Raw genomic sequence first — 20110 nt, forward strand, 5'->3', positions numbered from 1 at the left:
GTGCGTGCGTGTGTGTGCGCGTGTGTGTGCGTGCAAGTTGGCCAGTCATCACCATACCCTAATACTGTTAATAACCCCAGAACTGTATGTTATGTATCTTTACTTTGGACTTTCAACTATGTCTGTGTTCACTTTTGACTCTCTGCCTATTTACATGTTACGTGTTCGGCAGACAAGATTTCATGTTTTGCGGGAATAAACCTTTTTAAATATCTGTGCATTGAGATAGATTTCTACTCCAAGTTATTTTCCCCTAAACATATCATGTCTTCTAGGGCGGCTAGGTGGTGTAGTGGGCAAGGCACTCGCCACCAGTGTGGAGACGCTAGGATTCGCGTGTTCGAATCCAGCTCTCCACATTGTTTTCAGTTTAGCTGGTCGTCCGCAGTAATACACATTGGCCGTATTACGGGGAGGGAAAACTGAAGGGTGGGGATCGAACGTTGTGAACAAGCGACTCCTACAAGTCGGTTGGTGCGCCTGCGCAGTAGAATCAGGAAGTGTCGGGGGCAGCGTGAGCCTCCCACGCGTTACTCCTCGACACTGAGAGATCGAGCTGCGCAGGTGAAAAGATGCGACTGCTGTTACCTCAAGTACCGGAGGGGACTTGTGCTATGTATGACTTAGTCCACATTGCAGCCGGCTTGTGGGAGGCAAGAAACAGCGTTCGTGACAGGGGAGGGTTGAAATTGGATGATACGAAATTGGGATGGGAGAAAAAATAGAAAAATAGGAGAAAAAGTGGATAAAAAAAAAACATATCATGTCTTCTCAGTATGCATCACAGCGGTTATTTACTAAACCAGACATTGTCTGCTGCTACAAGTTCTTCTTTCTATTCTGTAGAGTTCTAGTGATCGGCCCAGTCTGCTTCTTGAAGTCCACTCTCAATACTACTGTAAACTACTAACGAGTCAGTCACAGTCAACCAGCAGCTGCTAACGGGTCTGACCCTTTAGTTCAGCTGGTTAGTGTGGCCACCTGTGGATTACGATGTATGTCTCACATTCACTCTTTCACTCACACATTCACACATCGACGGCGGAGGCGATCATGCGATTACCGGATGACCTCTCTCCCTCCTGAGCCACTGTTGCCCCTAATATCAGATTATTAATGTATGTGGACAACTTTTTTTTCTGTTTGTCTGTTTTACATATCAATGAAAAGATCAAATCTGTTATTTTCCCAAAGATATTGGGAAATTTAATTAATTTGGACAAACTTTTAAAGGTGCTATAGATAACATTCAGCCTCTAGGTGTCGCACTAGAGCACCAGCATGTCATTTATACAATCAGGTGCATTCCATGTGGGGAAATGGGAAGTAGGGAGGGGATACATGACTGCAACAACAACATTTTGAACCTGCTATACATTTTCTTTATTATACATTGATTACTCAATCATTTTTGGGGGTTGAAAAGCAATACATTCTAATAGCTCTGTGGATGTATTACTTTTTTTTTAAATGATTACTTATGATAAACATTTTATCTATAGGACAAATGACAAACTGACAAAAAAAAGCGGCAATTAAAGTAGTTCATTCAAATATTTGACTTCCAAATAAATTTCTAGTCCAGTGTGACGGGCAGGACAGAGGCATGATGGGAGGAGGGATGACATCGCTGTATTTTATTACCAAAATGCCATGTTTTATGACCAGACCATTCCATGCTGGAGGGCTCATAGTTATATCGTTGCTAGGGTAGTCATTACACACAACAAACCAAGCCCTAAGAACAGCTGTCTCTGTGACATTTACATTATCTTATCAAAACAAAAGGTATCACGGTTATCGATGGTCATTTCAGTTTTACCATGGTACCGTGCCGTTAATTTACCATGATACTGTCATGCTAAAAGTCATGTATTGCCATGATACTACTATTTCAATTATACTGTGGCCTAATTTTCATTTACTATTGATACTCTTTATAATACTGATCATTGATATTAGCGTCGGAGTGTCTGTTTACCTACAGTTAATAATAATAATAACTTCGTTTTATATAGCGCCTTTCAGATGACCCAAGGTCGCCTTACATAGGGGGGGGGGGAGATGACAAATTAACAACATAGTGGACAGACACAACATATACATATAAAGTGAGAAAGTTAGGGGTTGAAGGCCAAGTTGAAGAGGTGGGTTTTGAGCAGTTTTTTAAATGAGTCCAGAGTTGGTGCGGTGCGGAGTTCTGCGGGGAGGGAGTTCCAGAGGGTGGGAGCTGCCACACTGAAAGCTCTGTCCCCGAACGTCCGTAGTCTGGTTCGGGGGATGGAGAGCTGACCAGTGTCCGTGGATCGCAGGGACCGTGACTGAGTGTAGGGGTGGAGGAGGTCAGTGAGGTACTGAGGTGCAAGGGCGTGAAGGGATTTGTAGGTGAGCAGGAGGGTTTTGTAGGTGATGCGGGATTTGATGGGGAGCCAGTGGAGGTGGATGAGGATGGGGGTGATGTGCTGCCAGGGTTTGGTGCGGGTTAGAACCCTGGCAGCTGAATTTTTTACATACTGGAGCCTGTCCAGGGTTTTGCTTGGGACCCCGGACAGGACCCCGTTGCAGTAGTCCAGGCGGGAGGTGACGAAGGCGTGGATGAGGGTCTCAGCTGTGGTGTCGGAAAGTGATGGTCGGAGTCTGGAAATGTTTCTGAGGTGAAAGAAGGCGGATTTGGTGAGGGAATTGACATGGGATTGATAGGAAAGGGTGGAGTCCAGGATAACGCCCAGGTTGCGGACCTTAGGGGATGGGGAGATGGAGCAGCCGTCAATGTTGAGGGTGAGATCCCCAACCTTCCGGAGCAGAGCCTTGGGTGCCACAACCATGATCTCGGTTTTATTGTTGTTGAGTTTGAGGAGATTAGATGACATCCAGGTTTTTATTTCGTGAAGGCAGTTGATAAGGGAGTGTGGGGGGAGATGGGTGGATGGTTTGGTGGAGAGGTAGAGTTGAGTGTCGTCGGCATAGGAGTGGAAGCTGAGGCCATGGCGGCGGATGATCTGACCGAGGGGGAGCATGTAAATGGTGAATAGGATTGGGCCAAGTACGGAGCCTTGGGGGACGCCTTGGTTGACTGGGGCCGGAGTGGAACTGGAGTCGCCGATGATGATAAACTGTGTCCGGGTGGTGAGGTAGGATTGAAACCAGGAGAGTGCTGAGCCAGTGATGCAGAGGTTGTTGGATAGGCGGTTGAGGAGGATGGAGTGGGAGACTGTGTCGAATGCTGCAGAAAGGTCCAGGAGGATGAGGATGCTAATGTGGCCAGAGTCAGCTGCAAGGAGGAGGTCGTTGGTGATTTTGATGAGGGCGGTCTCTGTGCTGTGTTGAGTTCTGAAGCCGGATTCTGAAGTTACTGTAATTTCATTACTAGATACTTCTTTCACAATGAAAGAAGGTGCTATGAATACAATTGTTATGTAGAGTTTCATTTAAAAATTATAATAAATCCACAGAGCTTTTAGAAAGGTGGAGAATAAAAGTATTGCTTTTTGTGGCTATCTGCATCTGGAGGGAGATGGATGAATGATTTGTTCTTCATTCTCTTCCACTTTGTGGCACAGGCCTCAGCCATGGTGCTACTCTTCTTGTCGCCATAAATAACATGTCGTGTGAACTCAAACAGCTCCTCTAGCACCTCCTCCTCAAGGTCAAGGCTATCTCCACACCGCGAGAGCAGCCGCCGTGCCATAGGGCTCTTTGCCACCTTGTCATACACCGACGACATACCCTTGCCATAGAAGCCTGAATTGGCATCACAGCCTGTAATACAGTGTAGCTGCACAATACAGTCTGCCATCTCTTCAGTAACCAGGCCACAGCTGAAGTCAGTCTCCTGCTTTCTCCTGATACAGAGCATACCGGGCAGCTGTTGAGAGATGACCGCTGCCGTGACATAGGCATCGGTGTCAGCTGCATCAATGACAACAGGGCCACTGTAGCCTGACTCACATATAACTGTGTAAGCAGAGAAGAGGATGGTGTCAGCCTCAAACTGGTCAAAGCTGTAGTTCTGCATTGGTTGCTGGGTTGACAAGTTGTGCAGTGGGAGCCAACAGAGTAGACAATCTCTGTATCTACACCCTGTGCAACAAGGTCAGTCAGATAGCTGCATATACTTTTTGTAGCCGCTCCTTGTTGCTGACACTACACAGCAGTGTTTTGAACTCTCTGGCAGAGGGGAAGGGGTCGCCCAGCTTCATGTAGGTGTTGGGGACATGTACCTTACCTTGTACCCGCAGATCTCGCTCATCATCTTTAGTTGGGTATGCTGTGTCGTACGGGTAATTTACACAGAAAATACGGTCAGCATCACCATGGCGGGCAAGGATGGTGGATGATACCTTGTGGACATAGTCCAACCACTTGTATGGGGTGCCATCTTGTATCTGCCGATCTTCTGCTGATGGGGTTGCCATCTTCCAGATCATGCCCATGTCGACAAGAGCGGTGTAGGGTTCTTGCAGATCTACAGATTGGAGAGAGAGCTTCTGAATGAGCTTGCTCTTCTGTGTCTTCCTATATGTGCCATTGGAGTTGAATAAGGCCACACATTCCTCAACAACACGATGTTCCAGCAACTCGGAGAGATTCACAAGTTGACTGACCTCAACCAGGTCGATCACTGCCTTGAGAACACTCCGCTCCATCTCAGCTTGGAAGGAGGTTTTCTTACTGAACACCCGGTCTTGCAAGAAGCTGGTCAACTTCTCCTCTCCCACAGCATGGGCTGAGTTGAAGTCCGCGATGAGTTCATTGGAGGCAGGCATGGCTGACTGTAGGGTGCGGAGGGTGGGTGAGGCTGGATCCATTGGGACGGAATCAAACTCATGCATGCATGCAACCAGGTCCTGCATGCGCTGCTCATCTTCTCTCATCCTTTTCGGACCACATTCTATGTGCTTCCTCTTGGCTTTTTCTTTTTTGGCCAGGGCATTGTGAGCCACCCGGATCTTGGCCAAATTGTTCACATTTTTGGAGTGCACCAGCAGCTGCTTCTCATTCTGGAGGATGGAGAGCCAGCTAGACTTCATTTTTCATTGTACACTCGATCCACATGGCCCAGGCCATGTTGGAGTAGGGGTTGCCTGTGATGGACTGAGTGAAGTCAGTACGAAGGAAGGCAACCTGATCAGCAAGGAGAGCTGTCAGCATTGCCCAGAAGTCAGACAGCCACCTTCCATACCTATTGTTGTCGTACACTACCATCCATGGCAGCATGGCACGCAGAGAGCTGACATACTCATCCCAGTTGCAGATATGTACTGCATGCACATTCTGCATGAGTGCATCTGTCATAGACAGGAAGTCCCTCCAGTAGTCTGCCATGTCACTGGCCTCCACCTGGGTGAATAAATTGGTGATGTGGCTCTCGAGGTCAGTATCATCCTCCAGTGCCGCATGTGCAGCTGCACAAGGTTCTTGGGAGAGACTCATATCTCTCAAAATCTCAAGGTTCTCCCTTGTCTCATCAGCCAGGTTGGGCATGAGCCTCCCCTTTACCAGCTGACTCATGAGCCTCAAGCCTGATAGTTGAGCCTCAAGCAACGCAGCCCCCTCTTGTAATTCTTGCCTTTCAGTGCACGGTCAACGGAGCCCTCTGCAATAACTCCTCCTGCCACAAGTACATCTCCTAGCTCACTCCCCTTGTAGCGCTTGTAGATAGGGCTCATCATCACACACTGTGTATGGAAGGGACCAAGAAAGGGTACAATCGCATGGTACTTGTTTGGGTTGCATCTAAATGTTGTGGGTAACACTGGGTAAAATTTGGGTCAGTCAAGATTTGATCTTTAGACACCCCACCCCCACCTCTTTCCTCCACGGGAACACTTACTTTTTGCAACATGCACCTGTTCTCCCAATCCCTCTGGCACCCCTCCCCCCACGGGAACTCAACCTTTCTCACAGAATATGGACATGCATATTATTCTTGAACGTAAACACACACATGCACGCACACCCACACATGCACGCACGTACGCACACACACATGTGCACACACACACGCACACACACGTCTGGATGAGCGAGGTCAACAGGAGTTCTTCATGTCAAGGAATGGTGAGATGGCATGGTCCAGATACCTTTTGAAACAGAAGGCTGTGCTCAGAACATCATCAAAATAACTCCTGAAAGAAACAGCTTTCGAACACAACACAGGGGTTAACAAACCCCAAACACAGGGCTACAATGACTATATTAGCTAACTAGTTGTTGTTGCTAGCTAGCTAGCTATTGGGAAAGTTGGTAGCACCAGTGCTATCAGTGGAAAGGTTAGTCTGAAGCCCTGCCCAAAGACCAAATCTTACCTTCCCATTCAAAAGTTACATTTTCGCTCTACTGTCTCTATCTACATTTTTGCTCTACTGGATGGTGGCCATCTTGGATTTCTGGGTCAAATTTATGTCATAGAGTCAAACTGATGTCAGAATTGGAATCGTCATGGTTGACTTACACAAAAAAGTGTATTCATACATGATTCTAGGTGCTCTGGATCAAAAGTTAATTTGGCCATCTGACAAAAAATTCGCCCTCATGCATCAACGTGTTCTACGCACAGATCTGTGCGTAACCCGTGCGTACGATCATTTCTAAGCAAAGAGTGGGATTCATCAACTTCAACTTGAACTTGACTTCGTGCTTACATCTACGCACATTTCGGACCTGGCGTACCTCGCGCCCAGTGGTAGAATATATTATTACAACAAGGAAATGAGCTTCTGTGCATAATAACACTGGATGTTCTATGAACCGTAGTTCATTATAGTTCATTGTAAAATAGCAACAGTAGTGTAATTATGGTCAAAACCCTATAAATAGCATTTGGAATAATAGATCTTTCTCTCAGAATGAATGCAGCATGTCATATAAGTTACGATGAATTGAAAATGGGGGACCCTGATGTAAACAAGACGAAAGTCTTTCTCTGGTCTGCATCCCCTTAACAATTGTATGTATTGAGCTGTACTGTACTGTACCCATTCTGCAATCTGTTAATAAAGTTCTCATTCATTCATTCATTCATTCATTCATGGTTTATATAGCGTTATCGGAATATACGGGGTGTAGGCTACTGACTGACGGCGCTCCGCGTAGCTTGATTGATTGATTGATTGAAAAGTTTATTAACAGATTGCAGAATGGGTACAGTACAGTACAGCTCAGTACATACAATTGTTAATTGGGGATGCAGACCAACTTTCGTCCTGTTTACATCAGGGTCCCCCATTTTCAATTAATCATAAATCATAAAGCTCAACTCGTTATTATTTTGCGCACAGACCGCCGAAACACGGGAACGTTTTGATTATATTTAAAAGGCTTTACGTTAAACGAAACAAGTGGAATTTCGAAGCTGTAAGCAGAATAAGTCATATGAATATAGTGTTCTTCCCCCTTTTTACTGTACAAGAAAGAATAGAAAACGCATTGCAATGACACCATGCAGATAGTGGACAGACTATATGATGGAATTCAAGTTCATGTATTGAAAGGCAGGATACATCATACATGCAGTGAGATTCATTGTTCTTGTATATGCTCTCGTATTATATTGTTTATATAGGCTACCCAATACTGACATCAAAATAGATTGTAGTAGTATGCCTCTAGAAATCATGCAGCAGGTAGAAAATTGACGGGAGATCCATCGCGATTTGGAATAGAATTGAGGAGAACTTTAATCCGTGGGTATTAATCAAACAACACGGGAAAAGGCAGTCATATTCCAGCGCGGTCTTTATTAGCCGACAACAAAATAGATGCCTCTAAAAATCATATAGCCAATCGAACACAACTAATAAAGGCATTCATATTGTACAGCACGGTTATAATGACACACAACACAACCAACGCCAAACAGTGGTCAACGAACGGTCTTTATTAGTATTTTGAGCTGTCCAGGCAGAATTGCAGCAATGGTCTTAGGGAGCCGTTGATATCTGACATCACCGTTTACAAATCCGCCTTTTATTTATCCACCTCCGTTACGAGGACCTCCACCTCGGTGTCTGTGTAGTTTCTCTTTTTCGTTCGCTTTGCCATCCTCCAACATTCCACGCACAGGGATTCCCTCATGGTATTTGAAGGGGAGGGCCTGACCATATTTGGTTGGTCGGGGCGGTTTTGGTATGCAAATACGTGAAAGCGTGCACGAGCTGCGGCGCAGGGCCAAGGTGGGATTCATCATGACAGGTGTGCGTAGAGCCTGCTTACGCACGTGTGATGAATGCCGACTTCCCTGTGCGTGCGCTAGTTCTAAATTCCGTGCTTACGTGTGGAAGTAGGTCAAGGTCAAAGTCCACGTTGATGAATGAGGGCCCTATTTTTGGGAGGGACACAGGGGCTAAATATTTTATAAAAGGTCCATAGAAGTCAAATCAATCATCAAAACATCTTAGCCAGAGAATGGTCACGGAATTTTGGTTCTTGACCCAACTACTACCAGTGAAGTATGTTTGTATGTATGTATGTACATATATATATATATTTATTTTTTATTTTTATAATTGTATACACAAACCAAGACAAAAACAATACCGTAATAATAATAATAATAAACAAGACCTCACCAAACCATAACAATAATCATAACAAAAATAATGATAATAGAAATAACAAAAATAATAAATAAATACAGAACATAAAAATCGAATTATATTATCACAGACACCACAAAAGACATTTCCTCCTCCACAACCACCCCCACCCCCACCCCAGGACCCCCGAACCCCCCAAGATCAGCACCCTGATCCCTCCCCGTTGCTAGATCATGGCCTTTACTTTCTCTGCCGCTGAGGTCCAATGGTTCAATGCTGGACTGCCCAACCCCTATCACCCGGGCAGTATAGAGATCTCCATATAAATGACATCCAAAAGTGTCAGAGACCAATTGATCATTGCAAGTTCCTCAGGTTGTTTCCGCCTCATGGCTATCAATTTATTGGCTGCTGTAATGTATGTACTGTATGTATTTCATGGAGGCAGGTAGAATCATCCACCCTACTGGTAGAATGAAAGTTTCAGAGTAAATCATCAGAGCTGTTTCATCATGTTGGAGTGAAAGAGGAGCCCTGACTTCTCCTACTTTCAGAAATATATGACCTAAAAATCTCTTGAAACACCTGCTATCCTACAACAGCACAACAGTGAGTTGTTACCAAACCTCTAATGATGCAGGTAAAAAGCAGAAGTGTTGTGCTCTGAGCCTTGGCAGTATGCACCATGTCCAGGTCCTCTGCTGAAAACAATCATCTAGCAGCCTTTTTGTCTGCTTTGAAAGCCTGTTGAGGTGTTGCCTGTTGAGTATTCTCATTTTTCAAAGCCAACCATTGGCCGCCAAAAACGAGAATACTTGTTTTAAATTTTTTAATTATTATTATTCTAAACAGTCCGCTGGACCTTCTTGTGTGAGCTCTGTGTGAATTGGAATTGAAATGACGATCGAATCCCGATAGGTGGCAGTATCACCTACCTTTTGAACTGTGCTAGTGGGTAGGGGGTTGCTCACTGTTGCTCACAGTGACTGCTGGCTCACTCACTGCTGGCTACCACTAGCCTACGGACTGTCTATGCAATGGCGAGCGAACTATTGGAGATTATTATGAGGACAAAACGATCACACTTATGGATGATGAGGTGCCTTTTCACTACATTGGACACTTCTGGTAAATCATAAAAATACTATAGTCAAACCGGCCGAGCATGTAACATCTGTTCACTGCTCCGCGGTAGTCGCCGACACTAGAGTTGAGAGCACTCCAGACTAGGGCCAACTAACGTTCTGCAATGGCGATCGCCTAGACGAGCGAACTATTGGAGATTATTATGAAGAGGACAAACGGTGGACAGGGTTTTGGTGGACCTGCTGACAAAGGTAACGTTTATTTTATCCCAGAAAACGATTCCTCGAAGGGGTAAGGGGACAGAATAAGACAGGAACGTTGTTGTTTTGGAGAATTTCTCACTCGCCGTCCAAATGAACGAGTGGTCGGCCATTTTGGACGGATTTTTACCGACTGTACTAGATAAGACTTCAGGCTATGGCACCATTATGTTTTCCAGCTCCAACCTCTCAGCTGGAACTGAAAACCAGGCATCTGGCAACAAGTAAACAAATGAGTGAGTAAACTATAAGTGGTTAAGGAATAAATCGCAAATTTTATGCAAAATGTGCCCTATACATAAGGGGTTAAACTATGTGTCCCAATGTAGGTCCACTAAGATGTGAATAATAGTTAAAATACCAACCAACTACAGTAAGATATAGTTAAACTGCCACCCAACTACAGTAAGATATAGTTAAACTGCCACCCAACTACAGTAAGATATAGTTAAACTGCCACCCAACTACAGTCAGATATAGTTAAACTGCCACCCAACTACAGTCAGATATAGTTAAACTACCACCCAACTACAGCCACCTGTAGTTACCACCCAACTAATGTACATCCAAATGTAGTTATAAGCTAGTAGCTGGCCTACATGTATTTAACAACTCCCCAACACTGATTCTGTATGCTCCAACAGCTACCTGCTTGCAATGGAAACACTGTGTTTAACATGCCATTTGGAAATCATTATAATACACAACTATCTTTCTAGAATTGGTTTAAAACCATGAGAGTTCAAGTTCAAGTTTGTTTATTAAATATCACAATAAAATACACATACTGTACTTTACGGTGAAATGCTTGGTTCTGTATGAGCCCCTGCGAGTGTGCTTCATACAGTAAAAAAAAGTAAGTAAGAAAGTAAGTAAAAAGTAAGTAAAAAAAAAGTAAGTAAATAGGAATATACAATATACATATATCTACAATATACAGTACAATATACAATCGAAAGTAATACAAAAAATACAAACAGTGAGGTACAATGCAGAAAATGAGGTAAGGTGGTAAGAAAACTTTGAGGTAAGGTGCAATTGCAAATGAGCTATGAATATAGTGCAAATCTCTTTATAATAGATAAATATAATGTAGTGTTAAAGTGTCTAAAGTGAGTATTAAGGTGAGTGTTTGTTTAGAAGTGACTGTGTGCATGTGGATGTGTGTGCAATGAGTGTGGATGATGGGTTGTTACATGGAGAGTTCTATATGATTCCTCTTCCAAATTATTCCTCTTGTAGTAGTAACTGAGACCTATTTAGTCTGTCGACTAAAGACGCACTTCTTCAACCATTATCTGAAATGGGGGGGGGGGGGGGGGAATATATCTAACCCTAACCTTATTGTCATGCACTTGTCCTAATAAACTAACCTACACTGTAGCACCCAACACTTTGATGAACATTGTTGCTCAGCTGATAGAGTTGTGCCCTTCCTTCCTGATGACTTGTCGTACAGAACTTGTACGTCGCTTTGGATAAAGTGTCAGCTAAATGACTAAATGTAATACATTTAAATGTATAGACCTGGAGTCACACGATAGAGTTCCTGAAACATTTAGCTTATGATCTCTCGGGGTTTCTCAAGGCAGCTGCTTCATACGTTCCACTCATTCAACTGGTCTGACATTTGATTGTGAGATGTGAGATGTGAGATTTGAAATTAGAAATTAGAAATTTGAGAAAAAGAAGAAGACAGTTGTGGGTACAACACTGTGTACCTAACGGTGCCAAAATGTACAAGTACTACAATTTTCACCGTACTGTACACTACAAGCCCAGTCTGGAGCACAGTCTCATCAACACAGTCTCATCAGAAACATTTTATAAAATACTAATTGACCACAGGGAACAAGGTACAATGTACATCATATGTTATGTCATAGCCATAAGTAATATAACTATATTTACATCTTGTATAAGCAATATATTTACGCTTTGTACCGGCAAAAGTCCAAAACAAACAGCACGGCCGGCAGTTGAACCAACTAGATTAATGATACCCACCCATCCTGATACCAACACAGCAATACTATGAGGATGATTCGTTAACGTTTAAGGTTATTTCATAGAAAGTTATGGTTATGGTTATGGTTATGGTTATGGTTATGGTTATGGTTATGGTTAGGGGCAGCGGTGGCCTAAAGGTTAGAGCGAGTTTGTGACCGGGAGGTCGCCGGTTCGATCCCCGGGACCGGCAGGAACACCAACCGCTGAAGTGCCCTTGAGCAAGGCACTTAACCCCCAACTGCTCCAGTGGAGTTGCTCAGTGGCCAATGGTGTCGACTGTGGTTGTACTGGGCAGCTCCCAGGTGGCAGACTGTGGTTGTACTGGGCAGCTCCCAGGTGGCAGACTGTGGTTGTACTGGGCAGTTCCCAGGTGTGAATGGAACTGTGTGAATGTGAAGCAGGCGTTCCTGAAAAAGAGCATCTGTGCTCAGCGAACCTACCCTGGGTAAAAAATAATAATAATACAATTTAATTTTTATTTATTTTTTTACATTTTGTCATTTAGCTGACGCTTTTATCCAAAGCGACTTAGAAGTTCTGTACGACAAGTCAGCAGGAAGGGTACAACTCTTTCAGCTGAGTAACAATGATCAAACAGTGTTGAAACTTGGGTGCTTTAGTGTTGAGTACATAGACATACAGTAAGACATATTAGTATAGTAGGAGGAATGCATGGTAGTAAGAAGGTTAGTGTTTTTTTTAAGATTTTTTCCCCCCATTTCAGATATTGATTGAAGGAGTGTGTTTTTAGTCGACAGCAAAATATTGGTCGGGATTCGGCTGTCCTAACTGGTGGGAAGTTCATTCCACCATTGTGGAGCGAGGACCGAGAATAGGCGGCTTCTCTTTGATGACCCTCCCGGAGCTCGGATAAATGATGTGAGCAGAGAAGTTCAGCCGATCATCAAGGACTACACCATATTTTTTTTTTTGGGCCCCCCCCCCCCCCCAGTGCTGCCCCCCCCCCCCCCCCAGTGCTGGGCCAATCCTAAGCTACCCCCCCCCCCCCCCCCCCCAGCTACGCCCCTGGATGGAAAGGTCGGTCAGTGGGGAGGATTTGGCCGGCAGGTGAAGCAATTTTATTTTGCTTAAGTTCAGTTTTAGGTGGTTGGTGATCATCCAGGCGGAGATGTCGGACAGATAGGCAGAGATCCGCTCAGAGACATGGATATCTGAGGGAGGAAAGGAGAGAAAGAGTTGGGTATCATTGGCATAGCAATGATATGAGAGGGCATGAGACGTGATAATGTTACCCAGAGATTTGGTGTAGAGGGAGAAGAGGAGGCGTCCAAGGAACAAGCCCTGGGGAACACCTGTCCGAAGCGGGCGGGGGGCCGACAGGGTTCCTCTCCATGATACTCGGTAGGAGCAGTCGTCGAGATAGGATGTCAGACATGCCAGCGCAGAGCCTGTCACTTCCATTCCTGCGAGGGATGTGAGGAGTATCTGATGGTTGACCGTGTCGAAGGCTGGCGAAAGGTCCAGAAGAATCAGGACAGAGGAACGGCCCTTTACTTTTGCTAAGTGAAGAGCCTCTGTGACTGCTATGAGGGCTGTCTCTGTGGAGCGACCAATCCTGAAGCTTGACTGATTAGGGTCTAGGTCTAGGAGATCATTCTGTGGTAAATTAGAGGAACTTACCCTAAATTCCAGTTTAACCTCTTAAGCCCAATCGTTCCGGTACTGGACCGACAATAACATCACGCCATAAATCCATCTCTACAGAATGTATGTAATTGTATCAACATGTATTAACTCATTCTGTGCCATCGCTTAATGCACCAGAGGGCGCTAGTACGCCACCGCTTTAATCAATGGGGTGACTGCGAGATTTGCAAGTGCTTAAAATATATCTTATATTATAGCTATGGGTCTAATACACCAGTCGATTGTCAGAGAGTTGCTTCCAGTCAACATGTACAAAACGGATTGTTTTTTCATCCGTACATTTCCGTTTTGAATATGAATATAGTTTTGGTGATTCTTAGTAATCCCAGGAAAAGACGCGTTAACACTTTGAGTGCCACTCACGAGATTTCTCTGGTTTTTTTTATGGTGGTTGCATGCCACTCACGAGATTTCACGGATTTTTTTTATTTTTTATTTTTATTTTTTTTTGTGAACTAGACATCGGCGGCCATCTTGCTACCACATTTCTGAACGTCTAGACATGCAACTTCGCTCGATTCCGCCAGGTGGCAGTAGAGCCCTATGTTGTAACACATGTATAATGTTATCAGTCAATCTACCTGCATTATTATAAGGATGATGGATCTCTGCTGTGATTGGTCGATAGTAAAGATCGTGACGATCTTGACCTGCCCACCTGATATTTAACCTGAACACACCCAGCGTGAGCTCAGTGCGTCTTCGGATTTTGTGAATACAGTTATCATTGAGAGAGATCGAGAGAGAGAGAGAGAGAGAGATAGATAGATAGATAGATAGATAGAGAGATTAGCGTTTTGATTTGATTTGATTTTGAGCATTTAGCATTGATAGTAGTAGTGATAGTATTTCTAGTAGTAGTAGTGATTGATAATATATTTTCTTCATTTTGTAATACTTATTTTCTTTTGTAGTACCAGGTAATATTAGTTGCAGTACTGTAGCAAGTACAGCACTTTTAGATAAGTGCTTAGTCCGTGTTTTAGTAACACTAGTTAGTAGATTTTCATAGCCGTTTTCATAGTAATAGTTGAGAGTAGGTATTCACAATGAGGAGAACGAGGAAGTCGGTAAGGCGAGGCAAACTCCCGGACCGATACGTCCAGACCACACTGCCGTTCACCCAGGCCCCGGTTCCACCAGCTGCCGCTGGGACGAGCCGTGCACCTCCGCCGGCACCGATCAGTGCTCCAGTCGTGGCCGCTGCCACCGGCTCTCCGGTAACGATCGCGCCGCTCCCGGTCAGAGCAACAAAGAAGCGGGTCAGGGCCCCGGTTACCGCAGCTGTCGCTGGGACAAGCCGTGCACCTCCTCCTCAGGTGAGGCCGGCACCGATCAGTTCTCCGGTAACGATTGCGCCACTCCCGGTCAGAGCAACAATGAAGCGGGTTGCGAAGACCCGGCATGTGTCGCCGCCGTCCTCCCACACCACGGACGAGTCTGATATCGACATCGCTGATGATAATGACGAGTGGATGCCAGGTAATTTCAATTCAATAAATGGTCAATTCAAGGCATGTGTAACTCGAATACATATATATATATATATATATGCATGTGTTTATTGAATCCATGTGCGTGAATGTATCTCGTATGATCGAATGTTTGTAGATACATTGCAAGCTAAAGCATGCATGTGCAGCGTATGTATATGATCAGCGAATGTGGGTCTTTGAAAAGTGCTATAAAAATCAATGAATTATTATTATTGTGTCGCTATATTGCGTCTGTAACGCGGGGTATATACACAGTAACGCGAATATATGCATGTGTTTAGTCAATGTCATGAAAAGCAAAGTGCACGGCCTAGATATGGGTCCATGATTGAATGTTTGACCATTGATGCTAACTGTGATTTATTATATATCTTTATAGGTCCGGGCAGAATGGACATGGAAGACATGGAGGACGATGATGAACCCATGCAAGAAGTGGAGGGTATTTGGCCGTACAATCGGAGAATTGGTAAGTTCATGCATATCAAATTACAATTTGATTTCAGAATGTTTTGTGACTGCATGCATGATATCGCCACGTGGTCTTTGATCTCAATGCAGCATGGTAAATTGCAGTGATTGAAGTAGCGATTGTCTTTTGATGTGCTTTGATGTCTCATGCATGGCTCAATTGTTTATGTATGTGGGGCATGTTAGTTAGTAACCCCCCATCCCCACCTGCACTCACTCTCTCTCTCTCTCTCTCTCTCTCTCTCTCTCTCTCTCTCTCTCTCTCTCTCTCTCTCTCTCTCTCTCTCTCTCTCTCTCTCTCTCTCTCTCTCTCTCTCTCGGGCATATACATGCAGCCTGTCTGTAGGTGTTAGTTCCCCACCCCCCACCCCTGCACTCACTCTCTCTCTCTCTCTCTCTCTCTCTCTCTCTCTCTCTCTCTCTCTCTCTCTCTCTCTCTCTCTCTCTCTCTCTCTATCTGCTGGGCATATACCTGTAGGTGTTAGTTCCCCACCCCCCACCCCTGCACTCTCTCTCTCTCTCTCTCTCTCTCTCTCTCTCTCTCTCTCTCTCTCTCTCTCTCTATCTGCTGGGCATATACCTGTAGGTGTTAGTTCCCCACCCCCCACCACCCCCCACCCCTGCACTCTCTCTCTCTCTCTCTCTCTCTCTCTCTCTCTCTCTCTCTCTCTCTCTCTCTCTCTCTCTCTCTCTCTATCTTGAATCGTGAACTTGTCTTTTGATGTTGCATGTAATCCCCAATCTGACTTTACTGTTTTTTTATTGCAGATTCTGACACAGACTCTGTGGAGGAGATTGCAGACGGCGCAATCGATGACATGGAGGACGTTGACTCCGATGTCGAAGTTGCCATCCGTACAGCAAGGAGACCATGCACACCTCCGATAGGTGTGTATATATCTCTCTCTCTCTATCTCTCTCTCTTTCTCTCTCATGCATTGTGACAAAGCTGACGTCCCTTTTTCAGCTTCAGCGTCAGCGAAAGCAGGACCAGCTGCTGAGGCAGATACAGATTCTTCTGAAGAAGAGGATGTACACGCTAAGCAGCGGGGTGAGTTTTGATCACTATCTCACACTGACTCATTCACTCACACAAGTTTCTAAATATGTATTATATGAATGTGTCTACAGTGCATTGTAGTATACCAGTTAGTTATTGTAATCTCATAATTTACAGGCAAAGGTCGAGGCCGGGGCAGAGGTCGGGGCAGAGGCAGAGGTCGAGGCCGAGGCCGTAAAAGCACAGCTGCTGGTGGGAGCGATGAGTGGATCAAAGGTACAGACAGTTTTGTGCCACTGAAATTTACATTTGACGCAGAGCCAGGACCACTACATGATGCGGCCACCATCACATCGACCAAGCCCCTTGCCTTTCTGCGGCTGTTCCTCACCGATGAACTCATGGGTGGCATTGTACAGGAAACAAACTTGTATGCTGACCAAACAATGGCCGTCATTGATCCCAACAGGCAGAGTAACAGGCTACGCAGTTGGACGGCTGTCACCCTTGCAGAATTGTGGAAGTTCTTAGGTATACTATTCCTAACGGGGATAGATCGGAAGCCGCAATTATATATGTACTGGTCAACTCTAAAGTTTTTCCATTCCGCCTATTTCTCCAAAACAATGGCACGTAATAGATACCAGGTCATTTGGAGGTTTCTACATTTTAGCAACAACGAGACAGCAGACAAGTCTGATAAAATGTATAAAGTACGCCCGGTCCTTGACTACCTTGTCAACCGATTCCGGGAGCTATTTCAGCCAGACAAGAATATTAGCATAGACGAGGGGATGCTGGCCTGGCGTGGCAAACTAAACTTCAGAGTGTACAGCCCCCTGAAGCCCACCAAATATGGGATCAGGTCATATGTGCTCTGTGATTCTCACACTGGTTACTGCTTTTCACTGCGACCATTTTGTGGGGACTATGTACCCCTCAAGGACACGGTTGTTGGGCTCCTAGGACGTCTGTCGAACAATGGCTATTTCTTGTACATGGATAATTTCTATAACTCAGTGGCCTTGTCTGACATACTCCTACAGTTGAGGACCCACATATGCGGTACCTTGAGGATGCACCGGGGAGAACCGGCGCAGATAAAGCGTGTAACCAATGTTGAGCTGCCGGTGGGCGAGACCATGACCCTGCACAACAATCGGGTCATGGTTATCGCCTGGAGAGACAAGCGGATTGTCAAAATGATCAGCAGCTTTCACCATGGCACTCTAATCGAAACACTCGTCTGGAAGAAGGGTCATAGGACTAAGGTACCGGCATTGAAGCCAGACTGCGTGCTCACGTATAACGTGTGCATGAACGGAGTCGACAAGTTAGATCAACACATTTCGTACTATCCGTTCATTAGGAAGACTGCAAAGTGGACCAAGAAGTTCGTAGTATATTTGCTTCAAATAGCCATGAACAATGCCTATGTTCTGTACAGAGTCAGACAGCCAACAGGACCGCACAAGTCACTCATGCAGTTTCAAATACAAGTCATCGCTGACTTGTGTGATGAGGCAGATGCAGCCGCTTTAGCTCGCACAGTGGCCAGTGCCGCACGTGCCGCAGGTGAGGCAGATGAGGCAGAGGCAGGTGCCGCAGGTGGGGGGGTGGGGGGTGTGAGGTGGGAGGGAGCTTCCAGGGCCCAAAAGACAGATCCACACTACAGGTTGGATGGCAAGCTAAAAAATCATGTTATGGAGAAGTACCCACCCACCCCAAAAAAGACGCATCCCACGAGAGAGTGCTGGGTCTGTAAAAAAAAGGCATTAGGCGGGAAACCAGATCATACTGCTCGAAGTGTGGAGTCCCCCTACATCAAGAGTGTTTCACACCCTACCACACAAAGAGAGATTATGCTAGCTGAGCATTATCGCTAGCATAAACTCTCTTTGTGTGCTAAGAGTGGAAACACTCTCCATGAAATATATATATGGATGGGTGCGTACTTCCCCGTAGTATGTGTTATGATATATGAGTGTATACATTTAGTCATTTAGCTGACACTTTTATCCAAAGTGACTTACAGGTTCTGTACGACAAGTCATCAGGACGGGCACAACTCTATCAGCTGAGTAACAATGTGTGTCTGAGGCGGCCAGACGATGCAGAGCGTAGGGTTATTGAGGGTGTGTAGTATATTGTATAGTGTCTTGTAAATAGTGTAAGTATTTCACAATATAGGTATTACTGGTTGTACAGAACAAAGGTGTTGGCACACAGTAAATTTTGCTGAGTATATTTTACTCAAACTGAGTACATTTTACTCAAACTGTACTGGTCAACTCTAAAATGTTTCCATTGCGCCTATTTCTCCAAAACAATGGCACGTAATAGATACCAGGTCATTTGGAGGTTTCTACATTTTAGCAACAACGAGAGAGCAGACAAGGCTGATAAACTGTACAAAGTACGCCCGGTCCTAGATTACCTTGTCAACCGATTCCAGGAGCTATTTCAGCCAGACCAGAATATTAGCATAGACTGAGTCCATTTGGGCTCAAATGGACTCAGTTTGAGTAAAATTTACTCTGCAAAATTTACTGTGCACATGGATATATTTGAAACACTATTCTTGGTCCACTTTCAGAGTAGCAATGTTGGTCTATATTGTCAATGCCGTTCATCAGTGTCCTGGTGTTAGCTGCTGATTATTTTCACAGAGTTTCACAGAGTACATATGGCTCACTTTACTAACTAACACACTATGTACATATGTGAATGCACTTTACACTGTGTGCCTTACCTGAAGTGAACACATATTGTCCACTTCAAGTGTTATAAATAGTTCGTTATGCTTTTATATTTTAGCATGAATGTGAATGCACTTTACATGGCGTACCCAATGGTGCTTTTCTCTGAAGAAGTGTTTATAGTGTGCAGAGGATATGGGTTGAACACAATACCTTTATAAATGTACATGTGTGCTGATGCACACACATAATGGTTATCTGCCATTTTGTCAGGTCAACACTAAACATATTTTACATGTGCAGCGACCATTTTGACAGGTCGAAAATGAATGGACTTGAATATATACACATTGTATGTTGTTTTTGCTACTGTAATGCACTACACGGTGTGCCTTACCTGAAGTGAACACATATTGTCCACTTCAAGTGTTATAAATAGTTCGTTATGCTTTTATATTTTAGCATGAATGTGAATGCACTTTACATGGCGTACCCAATGGTGCTTTTCTCTGAAGAAGTGTTTATAGTGTGCAGAGGATATGGGTTGAACACAATACCTTTATAAATGTACATGTGTGCTGATGCACACACATAATGGTTATCTGCCATTTTGTCAGGTCAACACTAAACATATTTTACATGTGCAGCGACCATTTTGACAGGTCGAAAATGAATGGACTTGAATATATACACATTGTATGTTGTTTTTGCTACTGTAATGCACTACACGGTGTGCCTTACCTGAAGTGAACACATATTGTCCACTTCAAGTGTTATAAATAGTTCGTTATGCTTTTATATTTTAGCATGAATGTGAATGCACTTTACATGGCGTACCCAATGGTGCTTTTCTCTGAAGAAGTGTTTATAGTGTGCAGAGGAT

The sequence above is a fragment of the Notolepis coatsorum genome (genome assembly GCF_963971535.1).
Source record: "Notolepis coatsorum genome assembly, chromosome: 5".
NCBI classification, from domain to species: Eukaryota; Metazoa; Chordata; class Actinopteri; order Aulopiformes; family Paralepididae; genus Notolepis; species Notolepis coatsorum.